At 27.5% G+C, this 24,747-nt stretch overlaps 1 protein-coding gene across 12 annotated transcripts in view; it reads left to right on the top strand.

Annotated features, from left to right (window-relative positions):
- The first annotated feature begins 372 nt into the window (after positions 1-372).
- The window catches only part of LOC107436881 (sodium-dependent phosphate transport protein 1), a 72,728-nt gene continuing 48,353 nt past the window's right edge, over positions 373-24,747 (top strand). The window contains exons 1-4 of one of the 12 annotated variants that reach the window (XM_071184637.1): positions 375-434; positions 14,012-14,063; positions 15,865-15,946; positions 21,465-21,522. The gene's annotated coding sequence lies outside the window, so the exon portion shown is untranslated. Of the gene's footprint in view, positions 435-13,733; positions 14,068-15,864; positions 15,947-20,991; positions 21,140-21,464; positions 21,523-24,747 lie in introns of those variants that run through there. The other 11 variants (XM_071184634.1, XM_071184638.1, XM_071184635.1 and 8 more) reach the window with 11 other exon arrangements.

Here is a 24,747-nt window from a genome sequence, read left to right as displayed (position 1 = left end):
CAATTCGATCTGTAAGATTGCATAGTTACATGAAATCAAATTAATAAAAAAGAAAGTGGTTTGAAATGACTTGGCTACAGGATTTATGAATATATGGATTAATTTTAATGAATGTAACTACATAAAAAAAGTTAGTCTGCGTCTACTTTAAAAATAAAACTGCAATTAGACGAGAAATCCTTTCAGCGGAATAAAGGTTATCAACTTATGTATCACATTAGTGTCAATAAAAACTATAAAATGAATGCTGTTAACTATTGCAAAACAAGTCCTTTCGTTTCTTTCGTTGTATCAATTAAAGATATAAAATATGAGTTATTGAAAGCAGACAGTTCACAAGGTTATTTTAATACGTATCATAAAATGTATATTTATTTAATGTGAACTGAGTGAACGGAATACTGTTATATCGGCCTATTTTGCTTGGGTTTAAGGTATTTAATTTTTTATATAATATATTTATACGTTTTTAATAGTGAATACATATTTTATTTTATATTTTTTTATGAAAATAAAGTTTTTTATTTTGAATAAATACTTTATTGAATCATATATTGTTCATTCTGATCTAATACCTTTTGTCATCTTTCTGGCGGTAGCATGATTCCAAGTATATAAGACTTTTGTTCCTTGCTGACGAAAAGCTAATCCAGATAATTTTCAATTAACAAATTGACCGCCTTATTTGAAGTAGAAAATTAAGCCGTCTAAACATTTTGAGTCGAAACGGGATCATTATTGTAAACCATCAGAACTCTAAAGGGGTGACGGGGATCCCTTAGGTTCCGTAGAAGGGTTACAAGGGTTTCGAGAATTAGGACTTTTTTTAAAAACTAGTTATGATTTTCGAAGACTGCAATTACATTTTTAGTCAATTATTAATCCATTTTTTGTTTATTATCTATATATATATTTCTCTTACACGGCGACAAAAAAAAAGCCTCATTACAACTCCCCGAATGACAACGCTAGAAAATCGACCAATGATTGCCGCTAAAAATGTCACATGCCAAATCTAGCTGAGATGGCTCAACATATAGCGCTTTTAAAAACGGAAACTGAAATAACCAGAGAGAGCATAAGCGAGGCAGAAGCGATAGTCTTTGTCGATAGATCTCTGTTTTAGTATTTTGTCGAAAGCGCTTTTTTCACGAATTTATATATTACGAATTTATTTGACGATTTTTGATTTATATCACGAATTTATTTGTTTTACTAGAATTTATTTGTTTATGCAGGTTTTTCCATTGCAATTCACTTATTTCAATTTTTAATAGACTTAATTATAGCCAAAATTTTAACCTTTTTAAAGAGATATCAGTTTTAGAAATTTTATCTTAAGATTTTATACTATAGCACATTTCTAATAGGTTTAACGAATTACATGTCATTTATTTGAATTCAAATTTATTTTAATGACTTAGTATTTACTAAAAAGATGTAATTTTTTTTTAAAAAAAAAGTTGTTATATGGATTTGAATGATTGTTTTGAATTCTTAGAATTTTGTGCATTTGCAATGTACCTAAGTTGATAGCTAGCGAAGCAAACCATATAAGATTGCGTAGCAATTTTCGGGGGTTGGCGAGCATTAGCGAGCAGAGGGCGCAGCCCACTAGTTTTCATTATTTTTAAGAAATTATTTTGCTAAAATGCTTGTGCAGAAAAAAAAGCAAACTATTTAATGAAAGGGAAAAATGATACCATCTTCAATCATGGCACGACAGCCCAGTGAGGGCCATGATCTCGTCTTCTGAATTAAGCATTTCCAGTCACTTCTACTGATAGCTAAACTCTCTAGTTTATGAAAAATTGCCTCGAGTAATAATTACTATTTCACCTCGAGTAATAATTACTATTTCACCTCGAGTAATAATTACTAATTTCAGCAATGAAGAGCTGTGTTTCTTCGATAAACATTTTCAATGTTTATTTTCGTTCTTTTTCTTTCAAACGAAAACCAATAGAACCAATAGTCATTCCGAATCATTTTATGCATTCACACGAGTTCCTAATCCTGCATTTAGTCTAGTTCTTGATTAGCCTGTATAATTATCTCAACTCAACATGTCGATCAAGAATGAACTAATCAATTTCAATCAAGAACTAGTAAATTCAACTGGTTCTTGATTGACTTGTAAATTCAACTATCTGACATAAAATAGAATTTTAAGACTAGCAATGATGAAACGATACGATGAAAAAATTTCAAATTTCATTCTTTCATCAATTCTTTTTCAAATAATTAATATTCAGACTCTAAATATTTTCAGAATAATTAACAGTCTTTCGTTGATTAATATCTTTACATTTGCTAGTAAAATGTATTCAGTTATCTCCAGGGGTTCCGCGGAAATTAAGTTGATCATCTAGGGTTCCACAGCCGCATAAAACTGGGAACCGCTGTTGTAGATCCATTTCTTGTACTCAGTGATCATGAGCTTCAAAAATATATAATTTTCTTGACGTTTGAGAAGTAAATCGCCGACGTCAACGTGACGCACTGTGGAACAAAAAAAATTTTTTCGCGGTCAAAAATAAAAGAAATGAAGTTATAAGAAAAAAAAATCTCAATATGGTTTTTTGCAGTAAAATGTCCAAGGAATATAACGGTGTATTTTGTTTTTTTGGTTTATTAATGGAAATAGCAATTAAATGAAAAAAAGTCAAAATAAAAAAAATTTAATTTTTCAGTTAAATTTTTATTAATATGATAAATCCTTATAGTAAATAAAAATATTAAAACTATGTATGATTTGTACATAAATGTATTTCTAAGATATATATGAATTCATTATTTTATATAAATACTATAAAACCAGAGCCATTTCCCTATTTCTGTCCCGTAGAATGAAATTGTAACTTTAGGGTGCTCTGTAAAAAAAAGCCTTACGTTGCCGAGGTAAAAAAAAAATGTGTACATTTGTTTGGTATATATACTCAAGAACTAAAAAAAAATTAGCTGCAAATATTTTGCGAATTTGCCTGATATATCGATTTTTATAGCTCGCTCCATTTGTATAATAATGATAAAATTAATGAAAAAATTTTATAAAAATAAACGTGAGATTATTATTTTTGTTATAACATTTTCAAAATTTTTTATATCTAGCAAAATAGATTCTTTGTTTTTTTAAAATTCGAGAATCGAATTTGTAATTAACAATTTTAAATATTTTGATTCAATTTATTAAGTTTAAATTTTTTTGATAAATATTTGCAATTTTACATCCATTACTTTATTTACTAAAATTATTAACCACAAATTTGTAATCAACGATCTCAAAAACTACTAGTAAATAATTTTCATTTTTTTATTTACAATTTTTTCAATAATCATCCGCCATTTTGTTTTTTTGAAATTTTGACTTCATATTTGAAATCAGCGACCCAAAAAACCTATAGGTGATCAATTTTTAGAACATTGAAGTTAATTTTTTAATTTTGACCGTATTTTTCTGATTTTGTCCCACTGTGCGACGGCACAATTTTTTCCCCATAAGAACATGAGAACCTTGATGATGAACTTTGATCTTAAACTTTGGACTTTTTAAATGATCGAATGGTCAAATTGGATAAATTTAATGTTTCAAGGATCTCACGATTTTGATATTCGAATGCCTTTATTGTGTATTCAACAGCTTGAGCTGTTGTGTTGCATCTTCGTACAACTTAATAGAAATTTCGCAAATCAGTTTTGGCACTGGCGTACTGCCAATACATCTGTTAATTCATACACATTGGACAATTTTTGTCTGGCTTGAACAGCATTTTCACCTTTTCGGAAATGAAAAAGTAAAATACAATGAAATCTCTCGGAAGCGACCACTCTCTGGTCCATAGTAAAATGGTCATTAATGGAGGTTGGTCATTCTTACGGTCACCTCCATTGGCTTCACATTATCGAAGGTACATGACTTTTTCCAAGTGATTTTTAATTTTACTCAGTATTTTTTTTTTGGTGCGGAAGTTCCTTTTGTGTTGACTTCACGAAAACCGGATCGATAAATAAAACTTGGCACATTAATAAAAATGACCCCTAAATATGTGTAAAAACAAATTTACAAATTATAAATGATAGAACATTTGAAATAATAAGCAATCATGTTTTTTTTTGTTTAAGTTTGCATTTTATTTTATATCATGAAAATTAGTTAGCTTTAAAAAATGAGAAGATGATTGTTTGCTTGAGATGGTTAGTTTTTTTTAAAAGTAACTTTCTTTTCCTAATGTAACTTTCAAGTCTAAAAAAAAATCATTGATAGCATCGTTTTTAGTGCAATCTGACTGTAACATGAGGTTGTCGATCTTCAAAAAGAGCTTTCTGAATAAGAACCACTTACAAATATTTTAAATGCACTTGAATCCCTTTATTTTTTTGTTAATATTTTTTGCTTTGATATTTTTTTGTGCTTCCCTATTTGACCTTTTCACTATTGTGTGTGGAGGTTTTCTCGGTGGTTTTGATGGTCTCTCCTAAAGGTTTTCTTCAACACAAAATCTATGGAAAAAATTACTTGCCTCCCAAAAACGGTCGTAATTAGATGAGGTCGCTACACAGATGCTGAAGTTATTTCCTGGAGATTTCACAGCATGCTGAAAATTCTTAATTTATCTTTCCATATTTAATAAGGCTGTTGTTTCTAATGTCACTTGGCACACGGGCAAGCCTGCTTGGTGAAACCGAGAAAATTTAAGTCAGAGTGTGCGTTTCTTGTTTTTCAGTGGCACCATCTATGGCCAAGAATTCGACTTCTGCCACACTATACGTCGCACCCGTTTATAGGGCGGACCCATTCATACATCCATTCATTCATCCACAGATCGTAATTTTGACCTGAATCAGAGAACGATCGATCTCCAATCGAGTACCCCCAGAGGTATTGATTTGTCATGGGAACACGGAGGACTTTTGCGACTCGACAGATTTAACGTCCATCAGTCACTTTACTACACGGGGAGTCTTCGGCCGGCGGGGTTCGAACTCTCGGACATGGACCCAGTGCCCCACGTACCAGGTTATCCCGGCCTATAAAATATTTTAAGTCATAGTTACCAGTGTAATACTGGCTATTATTTATATTTACTTATGGAAAATTCTACCCAACGCTACCCAAGGCACTATCTAGAAACTACTATGCGAAATGAATCGAACTTTTTCACCAGTAAACCTTGCTATATCACCTGTTAAAATGCATAACGATTATATGGTTTGTGTGTGGAATATTGGCTTTAAAAAAATATAATTCAGTCTTCTGTTGGCGAACAGCTCAACAACTTGTTTGATTGCATATATTTGACAATAGTTTTTAATACTTCTGATAATAAGAATGATTTGCCTTTACTCCATCAATGCTTATTTGTGCTTAATATTTTTCTAGTTTCTAATAATGCCTAATACTTCATTTCTTAATTATATCCTTCTAATTAATACTTAAAAGGGTTGATATGGTGCTGTAAATATTATTTTTAGGACAGATTAATTATGGGTACTGTGAGCATAAAAATAAAAGAACCACCATGAATAACTTTTGATCAAATGATCGGTTCATCACGTTCTAGGACTCAATCTTAACTGTTCGAGGGGCTGACCTCAAATATGCTAACATTATATAATAAGTTAATATTTTCAGTTACTAAATCAGACTCAAAATGAACATACTCTGAAATAAACATACCTTTTTTTCGACGGATTCGGATTTCTGGCCCCTAAATATAGGAGCCCCTAAATGCTAAATTTACTTTCTGCGCATTTTGCCATATATCAAGAACTTTTTAAGAAAACTGAAAAGTTTCAGCACAATTATAAATCTCGTTTAGTCAAAGATAATTCCATGCCAAAAATAACTTTTAGTGTTTATTTATTATTTTATTTAATAATTGTTGGAAAATTTTTTAATTTTGAGGCTAAAATTTTTTTTTATCGCTGTAAAGAATGTAATTTTACGAAGTAAAAACGAAATTTGAGTGAAATTGGTCGAATAACCCCTCAGAAATCGAATTTTAAATATACGACTTTTTTCAAATTCGGTTTCTCAACTATACGACCAATTTCGCTCAAATTTTGAATTTTGTTTGAATGAACGAATTTTACAATTGTGTGCGAAAATGTTTCAATTCCATAAATTTTTTTTTTGATATATGGCGAAATAAGCAAAAAATAAAATTAGCATTAAGATGCTCTAAATTGGAGTCGCTCTCTTGACCAAACTATGTGAACTATACTTCCCAGATTGCGTCTACTTCCCATATTTTAAGGGTTAGAAATCCGAATCTATTGAGAAAAAAAAGTACTTTTAAGGTACTGATTTAAGGTCATCCCATTGAATTGTTAAGATGGAGTCATAGAACGTGAAAATCAAATCATTAGATCAAAAGTTATTCAGAGAGGGCCGTTTTTTTTTCTTTTCCCACTGTATATTCAAATATCTTCATTAATATGCTGACGGAAATAATGTTTGGTCATGCAAAAGTTTCATTTGGGTGGGCATATATTTTGTACACTAACATGCCGTGCAAGGCATATAAGAATCTTGAAATTTTTTGAGCTCGGATTTACAACTATGCAAGGAAAACAAATTCTGTTAAAATTACCGCACTGTATCAACGACGCATTACTGGTAATAAAGACCAAAACAATTCATTCGGCAATTATTCCATTCACATGGTAACAGTTAATCTGAAAATCTAATTTTAAAAATTATAGTTCCTATTACCACACATTTAGTAAGAAATAGTTGCTGTTGTTGTATTTGTCGTAGTTCATTTACGTCGCACTAGAGCTGCGCAATGGACGACGAAATATCGCTCTGTCCATTTTATTGATTTTCTGACATTTCTATGTCCATCATGCTGATTGTTAACTTTGTCATATAGCTTCGAAATTTAACTGAATTCCACCCTAGAAAGCCATGCGTTTATGAAGTATAGATTTCATTCATATGATAGATTAATGAAGAAGCTGACATAAAACTGATGGATTTTGCACTGTACTGATATTTTGTTTAATGTTGTTAATTTACGTCGCACTAGAGCTGCACAATGGGCTATTGGCGACGATCTGGGAAACATCTCTGAGGATGATCCGAAGACATGCCATCACAATTTTGATCCTGTGCGGAGTTGTTGGCACCCCCTCTTCGGTAGCCCGACGACCTGCACGCGAAGTCGAGCACTTTACGGTAGAACAGTTTAACGAGGACCAATACCGCACACCCTCGATCCCTACGCAGACTGATCTAAGTGATCATCCACCCGCATAATGACCGCAGCCAGTGATGCTTCACTTTGGTGATCTGCTGGGAACCGTGTCTTAACGATCAGTCCACTGCGGGACCCTCTAGTAAGAAATAGAAAACTGAAAAGTAAATTAATTGAAAAAAAAAAAAGCTTTCGCACCAGCCTTTAAGGTATAATGATCAAATAATGATAAGGTATAACTATCAAATTTTACCGCATTTACCAAATTTTATCTTATATTATTAAAACACATTTTGCCGTTAATTTTACCAAAATCATTATTAAGGCTTTTCGGTAAAAATTACCGACCTTTTAGGTGTTTCTCTAGAGCAGTGCTTCCCAAATTGTGGTACGCGTACCCCCAGTGGTACGGGAACAGTTAAGCGGGGGTACGCGTTCGTATGCGAAATATCTTACAACAAACGAAAATTTTGAATTCTTTTTATTTAAAAACACAGCTAGCCATGAAAATTTACGATTACGCATTTTTTTACCGGCTATTTTTTTGCAGAGTTAACAGTTAATAATTAGTGGTGTCAACAGCCAGTTGTGATTTTTAACTTTTGTGCAATTTTTTTATAGTAAAATATACATTCATTTTTTTCATTAGTGGTACACAGCATTACGAAAAATTTAGAAAGGGTACACGAAGGTCATAAGTTTGGGATACACTGCTCTAGAGCCAAAACCTTCGTAATTTTTTCCATGTGGTAGTTTTGACTATACTTTTTTCTCACTGTGAGAAACAAGTTTTATTTTATTAACCTTGGGAAAACTCTTTCCAATACCCCTGCCGTTGCACGTGGCATTATTATGTAAGGCAAAATTTTTTAAATGATTAATTTTCTTATGTAAATTATTTAACTTATTTAAGGATTCGTACATTCCATGAAAAATGTAACAGTTGCGGCAAATCTATGCGATTAAATTTTCTCATATTAAATACTGTTTAAGATTACAAGTGGTGTTGAATTTAAAACGAATTAAAATGAAATAAAAAATACTTTAAATCAAACATAACACCAATCAAAACACTAGTCGAATTTAAATATTAATAAAAGCGTTGTGATTAATACAAATGGCTCCCATATATTCACATATCTAAATGTTAAAAAGAGAAGCAATTTTATTGTGATATATTAAATTTTTCAAGGACTGCACGTATCTTGTTTTTATAAAAGCTGGCATAAAACTGGCTTAAAAATGCAGGCAGCACTCTACAAATTTTAACTAAAATTATAATATCGTGACTCTATTACCATAACAACGCTCATTAACACGCGCATATTTTAAATTATAATAAATTTAAATACTTTATTTAAAATAATATGTTTCAATCAGTCGAAAAAATGGTTTAATTTTTTAATTAGCATTCTGCATAGCTACGTCCCACTCACAAAAAAAAAAAAAGAAAAAAGAAGCGAAGTTGTCATCATGTTTACTTATGCATATTAAAGAGAAATATCACACTTAATTTCCACAGAAGTATCCCTTTAAAGAATTTTTGTTTTACCAAATCTATTCTGATAACTACAAAAATTTACATAGTAAGCTCATTTATCTTTGAAAAGAGTGATATGCAATGAAAGAGTTGTTTAAAAAGTAATTGATATTCACATAAAAAGTAATTGATATTCTAATATATTATTAAATTAAATCGTGTAAGTAACATAATTAACTACCATGTTTTATATGAGTTAATATACTGTTTAAAATTGAATAAACAGACAAATTTTATTAACAGACAAAGCATTGTTTTCGTTTCGTTAGTCAATTTCAACGATTGACAATTAAATTTCCATATTAGCTGTTAGTTTCTATAAGGTGTTAATTTAATCTACACATTTGGGTATCGATTTTTATGACAATTGACGAGTCGGAAAAATAGTTCAATTTACTAATTATTAGCATCCTGCAGTGTTCCCTCTCACTCACAAAAAAAAGTAATTGTTAGAAATTCTACTTGCGCATTCTGCTTTTCTCTAAATGGTTGGTTGGTTTGTTGGTTCTAGTGCCACATACCACACGGACAAGTCTACTTTGTGAAACCGAGCAAATTTAAGGCAGAGTGTGCCTTGTTTTTCAGTGGCGCCATCTATGGTCAAGAATTCGACTTCTGCCACATCATACGTCACACCTGGGCGCATTCATACATCCACTCATTCATCCACAGATCGTAATTTTGACCTGAATCAGAGAACGATCGATCTTCAATTCAGTACGCCCAGAGTTATTGATTTGTTATGGGAACATGGAGGACTTTGCGACTCCTCCGAATTTTAACGTGCATCAGTCACCAACTACACGGAGAGTTTTCGGCAGGCGGGGTTCGAACCCACGAACTCTACGACATAGGCCCAGCGCCCTACCGACCAGACTATCCCGGTCTTTTTCTAAATAGAACAGGTCTGGAATCACTTCCAGTAAATGCAAGTAGAAACAGCATGCAATTTTTCACTTCCCATTTTTGGCACTATGTGTGCTGTGAAATGTGTGTTCATATTTTCCGTTTTTCACTAGCATTATGGAGAAAAATGTTTGGTTGCATGGTCATTTAACAACACGAAAAGATCAACAACTTCTACATGTACGGACTTTTAACTTTCATCCTGCGGCTTGAGGATATATGTTCAATGTATTAAATAAAGTTTGGAGATAACAATGCTTGGTATTTTCATTTAACAGAAAATCACATTTGGAAAAGACAACGTAGATATTATCTGCAACACTCATGTTGATAAGTTTAAATACTCTTTTCAACCTTCGTAACTTTCAAATGCTGTAAGGCATTTTGATGTATAGGCTGTAAGGCATTTTGATGTATAGGCCGTAAGGCATTTTGATGTATAGGCCGCCCTCGGTGATGAGGTAAACTAAGTACATTTTTAAGTACCGAACTGCTGCTCTCATGCAAAAAACTAACTATATAAAATGGACAAAATAACAATGGTTTAAAGGAATTAGGGGGAATATATTACAAAAAATATGCATGTTTTTTTTAACGAAATGTTTTTGCTATGAATCCATAAATTGATTCGAATGCTTATGAAAATATACGTTGTCAGTAAATAAACAAAAAAATTAATAAATAAACAAAACTATAGCAGGGAAAAAGTAAATAAAAATGTGACTACACGCACTATAAAGAATTTTAGTTTAACTCAACATTAAAACTGTGGCAAATATACACTAAGCTTTTGTACAGTGTATGTAACATCTACTTTAATGCTGCAGAGAGTATGAAAAACATGTTGATAATAATTTTTTTAAACAAATTTACTTTACGTAGCCATCAGATTTTATCTTACAAACATCCACCATTACTATGGTTTGTGTAAAATTATTTAGCACCGAAAACGAATGCGAGACCTTATTAATTTACCATTAAACATGGATGTTGGGTTAGAAGGAAATTCATATCATTAGCTATTTGTAAATTTTTGATCTATTGCACACAGCATTTTGTAAAAAAGCCGCTCTGAGTTAACTAACATGTCATCATTGATTAACACAATTTTCTTGGCACATCATTTAGAGAGTTTACTACTCTTTTGCAGAGAAATTTATCTAACTTCTGTTGCTCACTCGCAGTTTATCTTAGAATTATTCAGGTGGTGAGTGAAATAAGATATGGGGAAACAATTTTGAACGAGTGATGAATATTAAACCATTTCATAAACCTGTTGAAGTTTGCCTCAGTATTCTTAATCTATATCTTGTTCTAAGATATCTTAATTTTGGCATTCTTAAATGTATATGTTGTTCTGAGGTATTCTAATCTTGGTATTCTTAAATATATATGCCGTTTTGAGGTATTCTAATCTTGGTATTCCTAATCTATATGCTGATCTGAGGTATTCTAATTTCGGTATTCTTAATCTATGTGCTGTTCTGAGGATACACTTTTAATTTTTTTTTAGCCGTACAGACATCTTTTGTAATAAATGGAGCGAAATAATAAGTCATTCACATAAATTGTACTTATTTGCGCACTTGTCAGGTTTATCTAATTTCTATCGACACAAGTTATATATATTTTCCATGCATTTTTAGGCTTAATTGAATGTAAAACCTGAGTCGGTAGGAAAAATGTAGAAAATATAAGGATTTGATTCAAAGTACAATTAAAAAACATATTTTATGCACAAAAAAAAAACATCTAGAAACTTCTAAACCATAAGTCCTATTGACACGTGTTAGTTTTCATTCAATTTAGTGCAACAATATCTCATAAGCGTAAAAAATACATTCGAAAAATAGTTTACTTATCTAGATAGCAATATCAGATGCATTAACATGTACAGCGCGCAAAAAAAAAAGATCCACTCTGAATAACTTTTGATTTAATGATTGGATCTTCACGTTCTAGGATTTAATATCAATGGTTCGATGGGGTGACCTAAAATATGCTAATTAATTAGAGCAGATATATTTAAATTATGAAATCAGACACAAAAAAAACGTACTTGCTCTGAATAAATATACTCTTTTTTTTAAACAGGTTCAGGTTTTTGACCTCCAAAATATAGCTAATAGGGGGTAGCTGCAATCTGGGAAATATGGTCCCCATAGTTTGGTCAGGAGAGCGATCCAAAGTTTAGACACCTTGATGTTAATTTCAATTTTTGCATATTTTGCCATATCTCGAGAACTTTTTAAGCGAATTAAAAAATTTTTCCACAATATCATAAAATTTGCTTATCGAAAGCAAAAAAAAAATTTTAGCAAATAAAAATGTTATTTTTTTATATTTTTTAATGATAGTCGAAAAATTAATTAAACTAATTAGAGCTGACGATTTTTTAAGTTATGAAACCAGGCACAAAAATGTACTTTATCTGAATAAACGTGCCTTTTTTTCGCCGGATTCGGATTTCTGACCCCCCAATTATAGGGGGTAGCTGCAATCTCGGAAATATGGTCCCAATAATTTAGCCAGGATAGCGCTCCAAAGTTTGAACCCCTTAATGTTAATTTTACTTTCAGTGTATTTCGCAATATCTTGAAAACCTTTAAAGCGAATTGAAAATTTTTGCACACAATAATAAAATTCGTTTATCAAAAAATAATTTCATAAAAAAAATTATTTTTAGTAAATATATTTTTTTAATTATTTTATTTATTTTATTTAATTATTATTACTTTATTTTTTTAATTATTTTTTCAAGTAAGGTCAAAAAAATATAGAATTGTAGAGCATACAAATTTTTGCTTCCTTCTAAAGAATATAATTTTGCAAGGCAAAATACAAAATTTGAGTAATATCGGTGGAATAGTTTCTTAGAAATCGAATTTTAAATATCTGACATTTTTGAACCCGTCTTGAGATTTCGGGGTATTTTCATGTGCAGCCCCCCAAAATCTACGTCAACAAATTTTAACAGGACCAGGCTTATTATTTTGCTTGCTAATTTGAATGTCTACTTCAAACCCTAATTAAAAAATATGAAATACCTCACTTTTTATAGTAATAATTACCGTAAAATCATTCAATCACTTTAATTAAATATACATTACTGTAAAAGTTAGGTTTAATATTTTATGATAAAAAGGATTTTACGGATGATGCACCCAAGGTACTTTATACAGTAATTTGATCCAGAATTTTTTACTGTGTACTATGTTTTTGCTATTGCAATTATTTCTAGAAACATCATTTGTACTAAAAAAAAGAAACTTTAATAGTTATTTAAAAAATTAAATGAATGTAATCGATGAAACGCAAATGCTGGTTATTTTAATTCAAAATTTCCTCTAGAAGTCTGGTTTGTCTTAATGCTTGATCCAGGAGTTTCTTTGTCTTCTGGAATGAGTTCAAAATTGCAAAGCTGTGGACTTGAACATTTTAATTATCCATCATGTAAACATGTTTTCTTGTAAATGTGTCCATCTGATGCTTTATTGATAATATACACCCGTAAGTTGGAAAAGAAAAAAAAATTCAAAATAACTTTCATATAAAAAAAAAGAAAAAAAAGAAAGAATTTTATATTTTAATTGTCTTCAAAATCTTCCTTCAAAAGAAATTACTATAACCCAATATTTTCACAGCCTTCATACTCTTTATTTATGTCCCATGGCTTAAGACTTCTATTTAGAATGCTACAGCCATGAATTTGCAATCAAGGAACAGAGAAAAAAAGAAGCTGACGTTATCAGAATCAAATCAATTTTTGTGTATTTTTAACTTAAACCTCTATTCTTTGATGCTTTAAACATAAAAATATTCTACATCCTAGAATGATTTCCATAAAAATAATTTATGCATTTTTAAATACGAATGTTCTGACTTTATACGTGATAAGAAAATTCTTCTCAGATGTTCTATTCAGATTCTATGTTACATAACCGAATCATTATATAATTACGTATGGTGTCATGTGATGATCGAAAAGTGTTTTCAGACGATTTTTTATATTGTTTAAATCTACAAATGAAACTTTATTTTAGCTAATATTTAGCTATTTTTACCACAAACCGGTTACAATTTGCCAAACGTCTTTTTAAGCCATCAGCCATTTTTAAGACATTTTATTAATCTCCGTGACTTTTATTGGTTTTTTAGAACTTGTTTAGAGTCACAGAAAAATGGCAATGAAATTTTAGTTCCTCAAATTTTCTATTTCTTTTTCGACGAAAACAATTCTTTGTTTTATTAGCGGAGAACTCGCTCATTTGCAAGCAAGCTGTTGAAACATTAACTAGTTAACTCTTTTTGTAAAGTAGAGATAAAGTTGTATTGTAGAGTTTATATATTCTGTTTTTTTCATTAGGTTCTTCACAATAATTTTCCATTTTTCTTAAAAATCTTTTCTCTGATTTATAGTAAGTATTATTTATTATTGATCTTATCAAAACTATTATGTTTGTAGACAAACTTATAAATATTTTCAATAAATATATTGTTTTATTTATTGCGAAGAATTGCTTCTTTGCGAAATCATAGCTAGGGAAATCTTTATGCAAAATAGAAATAGAATTATAGTGCTATGCTTATCTATGTAATTTCATTTGCTTATTCAAAAGAATTTTCTAATTTTTCTAAGATAAATTGCAGTTAAATTTATTTTCAATTTGATTCGAGCTATTGTTCTTGAATGTTGTAAGCAAAAATTATATATTCTTTTTTTTTTCGGCGAACACAATTCTTTGTTTTATTTATTGTGAAGAATTGTTCATTTGCAAGTAAGCTGCAGAGACATTAACTTGGGAAAACTTTATGTAAAGTAGAGAAAGAATTATAAAGTTATCTTAGTCTATTTTATTTAATTTGTTTATTTCACAAGAATTTCCTCATTTTACTTCGATTTTTCTCAGATAAATTGTTGTTAAATTTATTTTCAATTTGATTATAGCTATTTTCCCCTAATGCTATAGGCAAAATTATAAATTTATTTGACGAATTCTTTTTTGTTTTATTTATTGCTGAGAATTGCGCAAATAAAATGTTGAGACGTTTACTAAGTTATAACATAAAGTTAAAGTTATGACATTACATAACATAAACATAAAGTTATGTTAGTCTATTTTATTTAATTTGTTTATTTCACAAGAATTTCCTCATTTTACTTCGATTTTTCTCAGATAAATTGTTGTTAAATTTATTTTCAATTTGATTATAGCTATTGTCCCCGAATGCTATAGGCAAAATCATAAATTTTTTTGACGAATTCTTTTTTGTTTTATTTATTGCTGAGAATTGCGCAAATAAAATGTTGAAACGTTTACTAAGTTTTAACATAAAGTTAAAGTTATGACATTACATAACATAAACATAAAGTTATGTTAGTCTATTTTATTTAATTTGTTTATTTCACAAGAATTTCCTCATTTTACTTCGATTTTTCTCAGATAAATTGTTGTTAAATTCATTTTCAATTTGATTATAGCTATTGTCCCCGAATGCTATAGGCAAAATCATACATTTTTTTGACGAATTCTTTTTTGTTTTATTTATTGCTGAGAATTGCGCAAATAAAATGTTGAAACGTTTACTAAGTTATAACATAAAGTTAAAGTTATGACATTACATAACATGAACATAAAGTTATGTTAGTCTATTTTATTTAATTTGTTTATTTCACAAGAATTTCTTCATTTTACTTCGATTTTTCTCAGATAAACTGTAGTTAAATTTATCTTCAATCTGATTATAGCTATTGTCCCCGAATGCTATAGGCAAAATCATACATTTTTTTGACGAATTCTTTTTTGTTTTACTTATTGCTGAGAATTGCGCAAATAAATTGTTGAAACGTTTACTAAGGAAATCGTTATGTAAAGTAGAAAACGAATTATAATGTGAAGTTTATATACGTTATTTTATTTGTTTATCTTAGGAAGTTCTCTAATTTTTCTTGAAATCTTTTTCAGATTGATAATAAGTTAAATTTATTCTGTTTCAGAGTTTAAATTATAAGCAAAACATTCAATAAAAGATTAAATTTCCATTACTACAGTAATTGATCAACTATTAACCTAAACTAAAATTCTTATTATTTCTTTATTTGAAACGTGTTATTGTTTTCAAGTTATGTATTTCAGTAAAAATTTATAACCAAATTATGGAAAATTTTAATTTTATTTATTATATCTACTGAAATATAATTTTTAATTACGTTTCCAGTGTTTGTCAAACTGATATTCAATATAAAATATTCTGCATTTTCCGGATATTAAAATAAGGATACTGTATATTTGTGCCCAAGGTAAGAAAAATATTTAACAGTTAAATAAAATAAAACTATAGTCAATTTTAAACTTAACAACTTTTCAGAAATATATTTCATTTTTAACATTAAACATTTTGCCTAATATATACAGGGTAATTCATAATTCCCTCCTCCTGTAAACGCCAATTTTCTTTACTACAACTGCCTTCAGTGGTACATGTTACTGCGATCTATCGGCAACTGTTTAAATTAAAACTTGAATACTTTCGGAATAATTCATATGTTCTTTTTTGCCATATTCGTCTTCGTTTTTTTACTATAACGCTTCGAAACCCCGGAAGGAATTATGAATGACCATATATATATATATATATATATATATCTATATATATATATCGANTGTCCTATGATGGAATATAAAAAATTATAGCAGTAATGGTATATATATATATATATATATATAATACAATAATGTTTAAAGCTTTTAGGGGTAATTACAGTAAATTACGAAAGGAAACAAGTATTTTTGAACCTATGTCAAAAAATGAAGCAATAGTCTTGTAATTTGTATTGATTACTTTGATTTGAATATATTAAAAATTTAAAAAGCTTCAATCAATTTTCTAAGTAGTCTTTCAGCTTATTAAAAGAAAGCTCGAAACGATAATTGGTTTTCTATACATTTAATTTATCATCATAAAGCCGAGTAATTTTCAATGCTACATAATAAAAATTATGGAAAACATCATTTGAGCTTTCTTTCAAAAGTACAGAAACCACTTAGAAAAGTGCATGAAATTTTTTACGTTTTTTAAATATTTCAGTTATATTTTTTTTATTAGTTGCCAAATACGTTTCACTACAAAATTAGGAAAAAATAATTTAAAATTTTTTTCCGCGCATGCTCAGTATAAAGGAACTAATTTAAATACTTATATCTTGCGCAATTTTCAGCAAATTTATTTTTACAGTTTAAAACAATAATTCTGTAATTAATTTTAAATTGCTCCAAAAATTTTGTTTCTTTTTATTGAATATTTTTAAAGTTATAGCAAAAAAATAGTTTTTGATAAAAATGTCCATATCTTTATAAATATTTTAGCTAGGATTACTAAATTTTATGCAGTTATTTCAAACAAGTAAAGTAATCGAAAAAAATGAAGACGAAGAAGATGATTGAGAAAACGATTATATAAATGGCGTCTGTTTAACAATACTTTCGATCTTCGAATTCTTAGCTTTTATTTTTAAATAAAATGAAATACATTAAAAACTTTTGGAAAAAAAAATCACAAAAATAGAATGCAAGATGTGCGTCAGTTTTAAAAAATTGCGACACTTAATAACGTTTGCGTTATAAGTGTTGTTCAAAATTCTAAAATTTATTTTAAAAATCTAAAGAAGAACTCAATTGTTAGAGAAAATGATGCTATACAAGGAAGCTTTTTGAAATAACTTTCTAATTAATTTTAAAGTAACTTTCTAATTTTAAACTTTTCTCATTGAATAATCTAAAACATATTATTATATTTTTGAAAAATAAAGCTTTCAAAAATATAGAATTTAAGTGGCGTGCACTGTAAAGTCTTAATTTTTTAGAACGATTTTCATAAAAATCAAACGTCAAAAAAATTTCCTTTTTTCTTGAAACTTTAACCTAAGAACAATTTAGACAAATCTGAGCGACGATTTTTTTTTATACAAAACAAAATCATTGATTTTTTTTATTTGAAAATGAAATCGAGAGGAAATATATCAAGAAATCACTCTAATCATATATGGAAAGGCGATGCTTTCTTTTTAAAAATGGCAACATTCGCCCAAACCACTTAGGCTCCACGCAACGGAAAAAACATTCATTTCTGGTTGTGACTGATGACTTAATCATTTTCCTTTATTATTTTCAATCGAATTTCTGAAGTACGCTGTAATCGCTTTGGTTATATGCTTCATTTTATAAAATGTTTGGAAGTTTATGTATATTTTGATACTTTGTAAAGTAAATTTGGATATATTTTTTATATTTTAATTTTAAGCTATTTTATTTGCACTCAAATTTATTTCAATATTGAATAAAATTCACATTCATGAGGATGATATGCACTATATATGGGTCATTCTCACGAAAACTGTCATTTTTCAGTTCATAAAATCCCCAAAAAGTAAAGTGAATAAAAAGCTCTGAAACTTTTTATATTAATAGAAATATGTAATGGCATTATAAAGAAAGTATATATCCTCTAAATTATACTTAATATTTAATTAATTAATTTTTTAAATAATTAATTTATAATAATTAATTAATTAATTTATAATAATTAATTAATTAATTTAATAAATAAATAAATTAATTTAAAAAAATTTTAATTTATTTTTCAAATTAATTAATAAGTAAATTAATTATTTTCACTATTTAAAATGTGAGGGAATGACACTAATAGTGAGGGAATGATATTTTATTTTAATACATGTTTTTATCTAAGTTACATCTACCTAAAGTTTGAAAATGATAACATACTAAGTATATCTAATATTTATTATAATTTAGTCTTATATATTTAATAGTTTTCACAGGTTTGGGAAATAAAATTGGTTGGCACAATTGAACAAAAAAAATTTGATAATATACTCATCTTGAACCATTCCTTCACTTTATACGCTAGTGAGGGAATGACGAATTCAATAAAATTTAAAAATAACAGTTATGCCTAATTAATTTCTGAAGTCAATCACATACAATTATATTCATACAAGAAAGTTACATATAATTATCCACTTTCTCGATGAAGTTGTATTTCATTTTACTCTAAAAAATGACATGAGGGAATGACAAATGTAAAAAATTTTACCTGGTTTGATTCATTCAAATTTATTCCACAGCAAAGCTTCTTTAAGTTGAAGATGGAAACATACTGCAATTTTGTTCTATGATGCCAGTTGTTAACTTCTGAAGTTTTTATTAAAATATTTTTATTCTAAGAAGATTGCAGGTGATAAGAACATTGTTGTGAGGGAATGACGCGAAACACTGGGGACAAAGTTTAAAATAGTGCTGTGTTAATATTTTTATCAGAAATTAAATTTAAAATTGATTTTCTGAATTCTATATTTCAGTATTCTGAAATAAAAAACACGAATTTGTAAAAAAAAAATTTTTATTTCAGAAACAATTTTTTTCTTTTTTTAAATCAGCAGTGGGGACAAGTGAGGGAATGACATATTGGTATATTTTAATTACCTAAAATAAATAAAAAATAAAAATTGATAATTTTATTTTTATTCTTTTGTTAGCTTGCATTCTGAGGGACACTTTCCCTGAATTTTTTTTTTATCGTAAGCTGTAAAACAAACATAAAATATACTGGGGACATGAAAATGACTGTTTTTGTGAGAATGACCCATATATACTTTTTAACTAATAGAAGAGTAAATACGAAAAAAGTGTCATTAATTCAGATTTTTTTCTCTATTTATAGTAGAATTTGTCATATGAAAATATGAACGAGAGTTAATAAAAATATGACCAAAATAGTTTTCATGCATAATGGAACTAAAATCTAAAATAAAAGATATAGAATTGATTAGAAAATTTTATGTTTCTACATAAATGCAGAATGTGAAAAAAATCTCACAACATTAAAATAAATCAACGCAATCTAATCTTAATGTTTTTTTTAATGAAGCTTAAAATCTGAACCTTAAACATATGAATTGGAAAGAATTGTTATTCATTCATACTTCCAACGAAATCATACAAAAGTAAGCAAAAGTATGGCAGAGCCACTACATTATAAACCGTAGAGAACCTTGCCGAAGTTTCGAACCTTTTTTGAATCATCGTCTACTTTGCGAGTCAAAAAAGTTTCAATGAACAGTTACCGAAGTTCGGTAACAGTTCAGTTACCAAAAAAAAAAAAAAAAAGTGAAAAGAAAAGAAAAAAAGAACACACAATATTGATTAATATAAAAGTATAACCTATAAATATGTTTCTCCAATTCTAGACCTTTCAATATTCTTGTTATAATATGATTCCATAACCATGCTTTTAAAGTATTAAAAGTAAATTTAATAATCTAATGTATTTTCATTGTTTATATTAAAGTGCGTACTTTCTTTAAAAAAAATTGGAAATGTTTTATGTCATTTTTGATGAAAAAATCTGGAAGAACACGACACCGTTTAATGATTAAATTGAGAAGTGGGCATCATATTATTTTCTCGTTCTTGTTAAAGAATAAAAACTTCTTTTAAATATCAACAGTTTTAATAACAAATATTACAAGCTGAGTTTGAAATCTTAAGTACCAATCTGAACTAATAAAAGGGAAAAAATATGAGTTTTAATGTGCACTCAAAACAAATTTCCTCGATAGTTGTCTATCCTCTCGGAATTCTTTCAAATACCTATAATTTTGCTTGAGCTCCACTGCAAGTCTTCACAGCCCTTTTTAGGAATCTATACCGGAGAGTGTCAACTATTCAAACCTATGGAATTTCATTATGGAATTCAAACCTATTTTATTTAAGTTGATACAATCTTGGGCGCAGTGTCCTTTGGGATAGGAAATCTTCGTGATGACGTCAGAGGGTTTTATTGTTCTTAAACCACTATGTTTTTTTTAATGGTGCAACAGAATGGTAGAAAAAATTATGAGAAATAAACAGCATTTCTAAATCTTATGCAGCAATGCTGCTAAACTAGCATTATTATTTCAAAATACAGTAATGAGGGAAAAAAACACATATTGCAACAGTATTCAATCTGATGATTTTAAATGGTTTTAGTTTAACCAAAATATGTGGCGTCACGCTTTTTGCTATCCCCTTCTTGACAAGAACTATCGAAAATTCAAATTCATTATTCAATCCCCCCCCCTCTTCAAACGTGAAACCATTTGTGGACGACCCCTTTGTGTATTCTAGAAATCAAAAATTTTAAATGTTCAAAGCGCAAAAGTAATGTTTGAATGTCAGCGAATGAAATTAAAAAAAAATAAGTTTGTAATGTTCGATGTTATATAACAAATGGAAAACTGGTTATGACCATTGTAAAGAAATTGCGTCAAAACAACTTTCGTTTGTCTTGAAGCATTGCAAAAAATACACATTTAGTTTTTTTTAAAACAAAAAACAGCACACATTCTTTCTGTATTACAGTCATCGTCAAAATTAAACATTTAAAGCATTATTATTTCGCTGTAAGCGAATGAAGTTCTATAAAACTACAAGTACGTAAAGTTACATGTTATATAACATATGTTTATGATAAGTAAGACCAGAGGAGGGGACTTAAATCACAAACGTATCGGATGTAAGGATATCGAATGGGGAAAAGTGATATTTGTATAATCTGCCTAGAGCACTTAAAAATCAAATCTAAAGGTTCAAGTAATGTAATAGCGTTCTCTTCAAATTTCTGTACTCAATTTCCCTTTTCTTTTTGTGAGAGAAAGGTGGTTGAGCTTTGTAGAAGTATCATCTAACAGGTTTCTTAGCTATTCATATTTATTTTATGTTTATGTTCTGATTTTGATGTGTTCTCCTTTTTGGTAGAAATCTCATTCACGTGCAAGGTTTCAGTTAACTCATTTGGTTTGGATATAAATGAAAGGTAAGGAACTCATTGTTAGTTTAGCATGCATTGTTTTTTTTTAAAATTTCAAATTAATTTGAAATATTTAAATTTATTTATAAATATACTAAAAATTGTGATAAGTATTAGTAGTAAAATGAAGAAGATACGAAAAAAGAGAAGATTTTAGAAAAGATTGAAGAAGATTTTTAGAGATAATTAGAGAGAAAAAATTATTAGAAAAGATTTAGATAATTTTAAGAAAAAAATTCCAAGTTAAATTTAAGAAAAGCACGAAGAAAAACGAAAAAAAATATTATGATTTTGTTCAATAAAATAAAGGAAAAATTTTTTGGATTTATTATAATATCTTAAAATATTTATAATAAACTTTAATAAAAAATATTTTAAGGAAAACTAGGAAGTTTGTTTTTGTTCAAATTTTAAATTAATTTGAAATATTTAAATTTATTTACAAACATATTAAAAATTGTGATAAGTATTAGTAGTAAAATGAAGAAGATATGAAAAAAGATAATTAGAAAAGATTCAAAAAGATTTTTAGAGATTATTAGAGAGAAAAGATTATTAGAAAAGATTTAGAGTATTTAAAAAAAAAAAATTCAAGTTAAGTTTAAGAAAACAACGAAGAAAAAGAAAAAAAAACATTATGATTCTGTTCAATAAAATAAAGGAAAATTATTTTGGATTTATAATAAACTTTACTATAAATATTTGAAGGAAAATTAGATTATCTCAATGCAAATTATATAGTTTTTTAATTTTAATTTTATTATTATTTCTTTAATTTAAGAAAATTATTTTTTTTCCTAACAAATGTATTACGTATGAATTCAATATTTTATACATTGTATTTATAAAAAGTGTATTTATAAAATAATTATGTGCCTTTTTGTAAAACTTCAAAGATTTTTGCTTAAAAAAATATGAAAATAATTTAAATTTAGTTGATTTTGTTTGAAATTTTAAGCAAAGTAGTTTGTTTCAATATCCTATATAAATTTAATATTAATATAATAATTTAAGTATAATTCAGCATTAAATTTAAATATATTTAGAAAAATCTTAAAATTGTGAAAATTTTTAAGTTTTAATAGTAAAATGGAGAAAATTCAAAAAATAATTTTGTATTCATAATAAACTTTACCATAAATATTTTAACGGGAATTAGAAGCTCTTAAGAGGAAAATACAATTTTTGAAATAAATTTTTTTTAATTTTCTTGAGAGCAAATGTATTGTATATAATTTCAATAGTTTAAGTATTGTATTTATAAAAAAAGTATATACTAATGTCATTTAATAAAAGTTAAAGTTCAATTCAAATATTTGGGTGTTTATTTTTATAAATTTTTTAAAATCTAATAATAAACAACAGTAATATGCCTTTTTGATATACTTTAAAATGTTTTACCTTGAAATCAACTGATTATAATTAAAATTTTAAGCGAAGTAGTTTGTTTCAATATCCTACATAAATTTATTAATATGATAATTTAAATGTAATTTAATATTATATTTAAATTTTAAAGCCGTGAAAACTTTTAAGTACTAATGGTGAAGTGTTGAAAATTAAATTTATTACAAATTAATTTTATTTTATTTTTATTAATTAAATTTTGGGAAAACAAAGAAGGAAAAAAAAGAATTATGATTTTCTTCGCAAAAATAAAAGAAAATGACAATAATTTTGGATTTAAAATAAACTTTTAGATGAACTTTTTAATTACTTTAAGTAAAATTATATACTCTCGAGGGCGAAATTTAGTTTTGTTTAAACATAAGAAAATGATTTTTCACTAGCAAATTCACTGTATATAAATTCAATATTTTAAATATTGTATTTTTAAAAAAATACATGCTAATGTCATTCAACAAAAATTAAAATACATATCAAACATTTGCATGTTTACTTTTTAAAAATATTTTAAAATGCAATGTAATAAACATTAAATAATAATATGCCTTCAGGCATATTTAAAAAAAATTTTAGGCAAAAAATATCAATGAAATTAACATAAATTCAATTAATTATGCTTAAAATTTCAAGTTTAGTAGTTTTTTTTCGATATCCTATTTAAATTTAATATTAATATAATAATTTAAATATTACTCAATATTACATTTAAATTTGTAAATAAAAATTTAAGAATTTCGTTAAAACTTTTAAGTATTAATAGTCAATTGAAGAAAATACGAAAAATAAATTTAATAAAAGCAACGAAAAAAACATGATTTTGTTCACGAAAAAAAGTAAAATAGTTTGAGACTTATAACAATTTTTAACATAAATATTTAAAAGAAAATCAGTTACTTTTGAATGCGAAATACAATATTTTTAAATATAAGGAAATGATTTTTCTCTAGTAAATGTACTAAATATGAATTCAACATTTAAGTATTATATTTATGAAAAAGTAGATTCTATTGCAATTCAATAAAAGATAAATTTTAATTCAATTATTCAGATATTTATTTTTCTAAATATTTTACAATGCAATAATATAAACATTAAATATTAACATTGCTTTAAGTTAAAAATTTTCTCGGGAAAAAATCAATTAAATCAAAAAAAATTTAGTAGTTTATGTTTAAAAGTTCAAGTAAAGTAGTAAAGTAAAAGTTCAAGTAATGTTGGAACTAACTTTTAACTAGACGAGAAAATTTACTAACATTTAAGCTTTTTTGAGTACAAATTTTCGAGTAAACTTTTCCGACTTCGACTATAATTCCAGCAAAATTTTCTTTAATTGCTTTACTGTCCTGCTTTTTATGAATGCCGTATTAGACATAATATTTCTTGACAAAAATATCATTTTTTTTATAAAGGACGTTTGCTTTAATAAATAAATATATGTACTTAGTATGCATCATTCCTTAAAATTATTTTAATTAAATTTACACTTTTACAAAAAATTAGCAAAATCTTTACGAAAAAAATATACTTAGTTTTTAATTGATAACTATGAATTTTGCTGTGTATTATTTTCTGTTCTTTTATAATATTTAGTGAATTATTAAATATTTTGTACCCGGCAGAAATTTATTTTCCTCTGGCTGGTGTTTTTAATGCAATAAAGCTGTAAATTTAATAAACCTTTTTTTAAATAAGCCTTTTTTTTTAAAAAAAAAACAACAATTATATTTAAAACGAGTCATTAATTATTAGTCTGCTCATTTCAGAATCGAATGTTTTAATGTAAATATATATGAATCGTTTGTTTAATCAGTAGTTTTTATATTT

This window comes from Parasteatoda tepidariorum, chromosome 8 (genome assembly GCF_043381705.1).
Source record: "Parasteatoda tepidariorum isolate YZ-2023 chromosome 8, CAS_Ptep_4.0, whole genome shotgun sequence".
NCBI lineage: Eukaryota > Metazoa > Arthropoda > Arachnida > Araneae > Theridiidae > Parasteatoda > Parasteatoda tepidariorum.
This window is presented reverse-complemented; position numbering and strand designations above follow the sequence as displayed.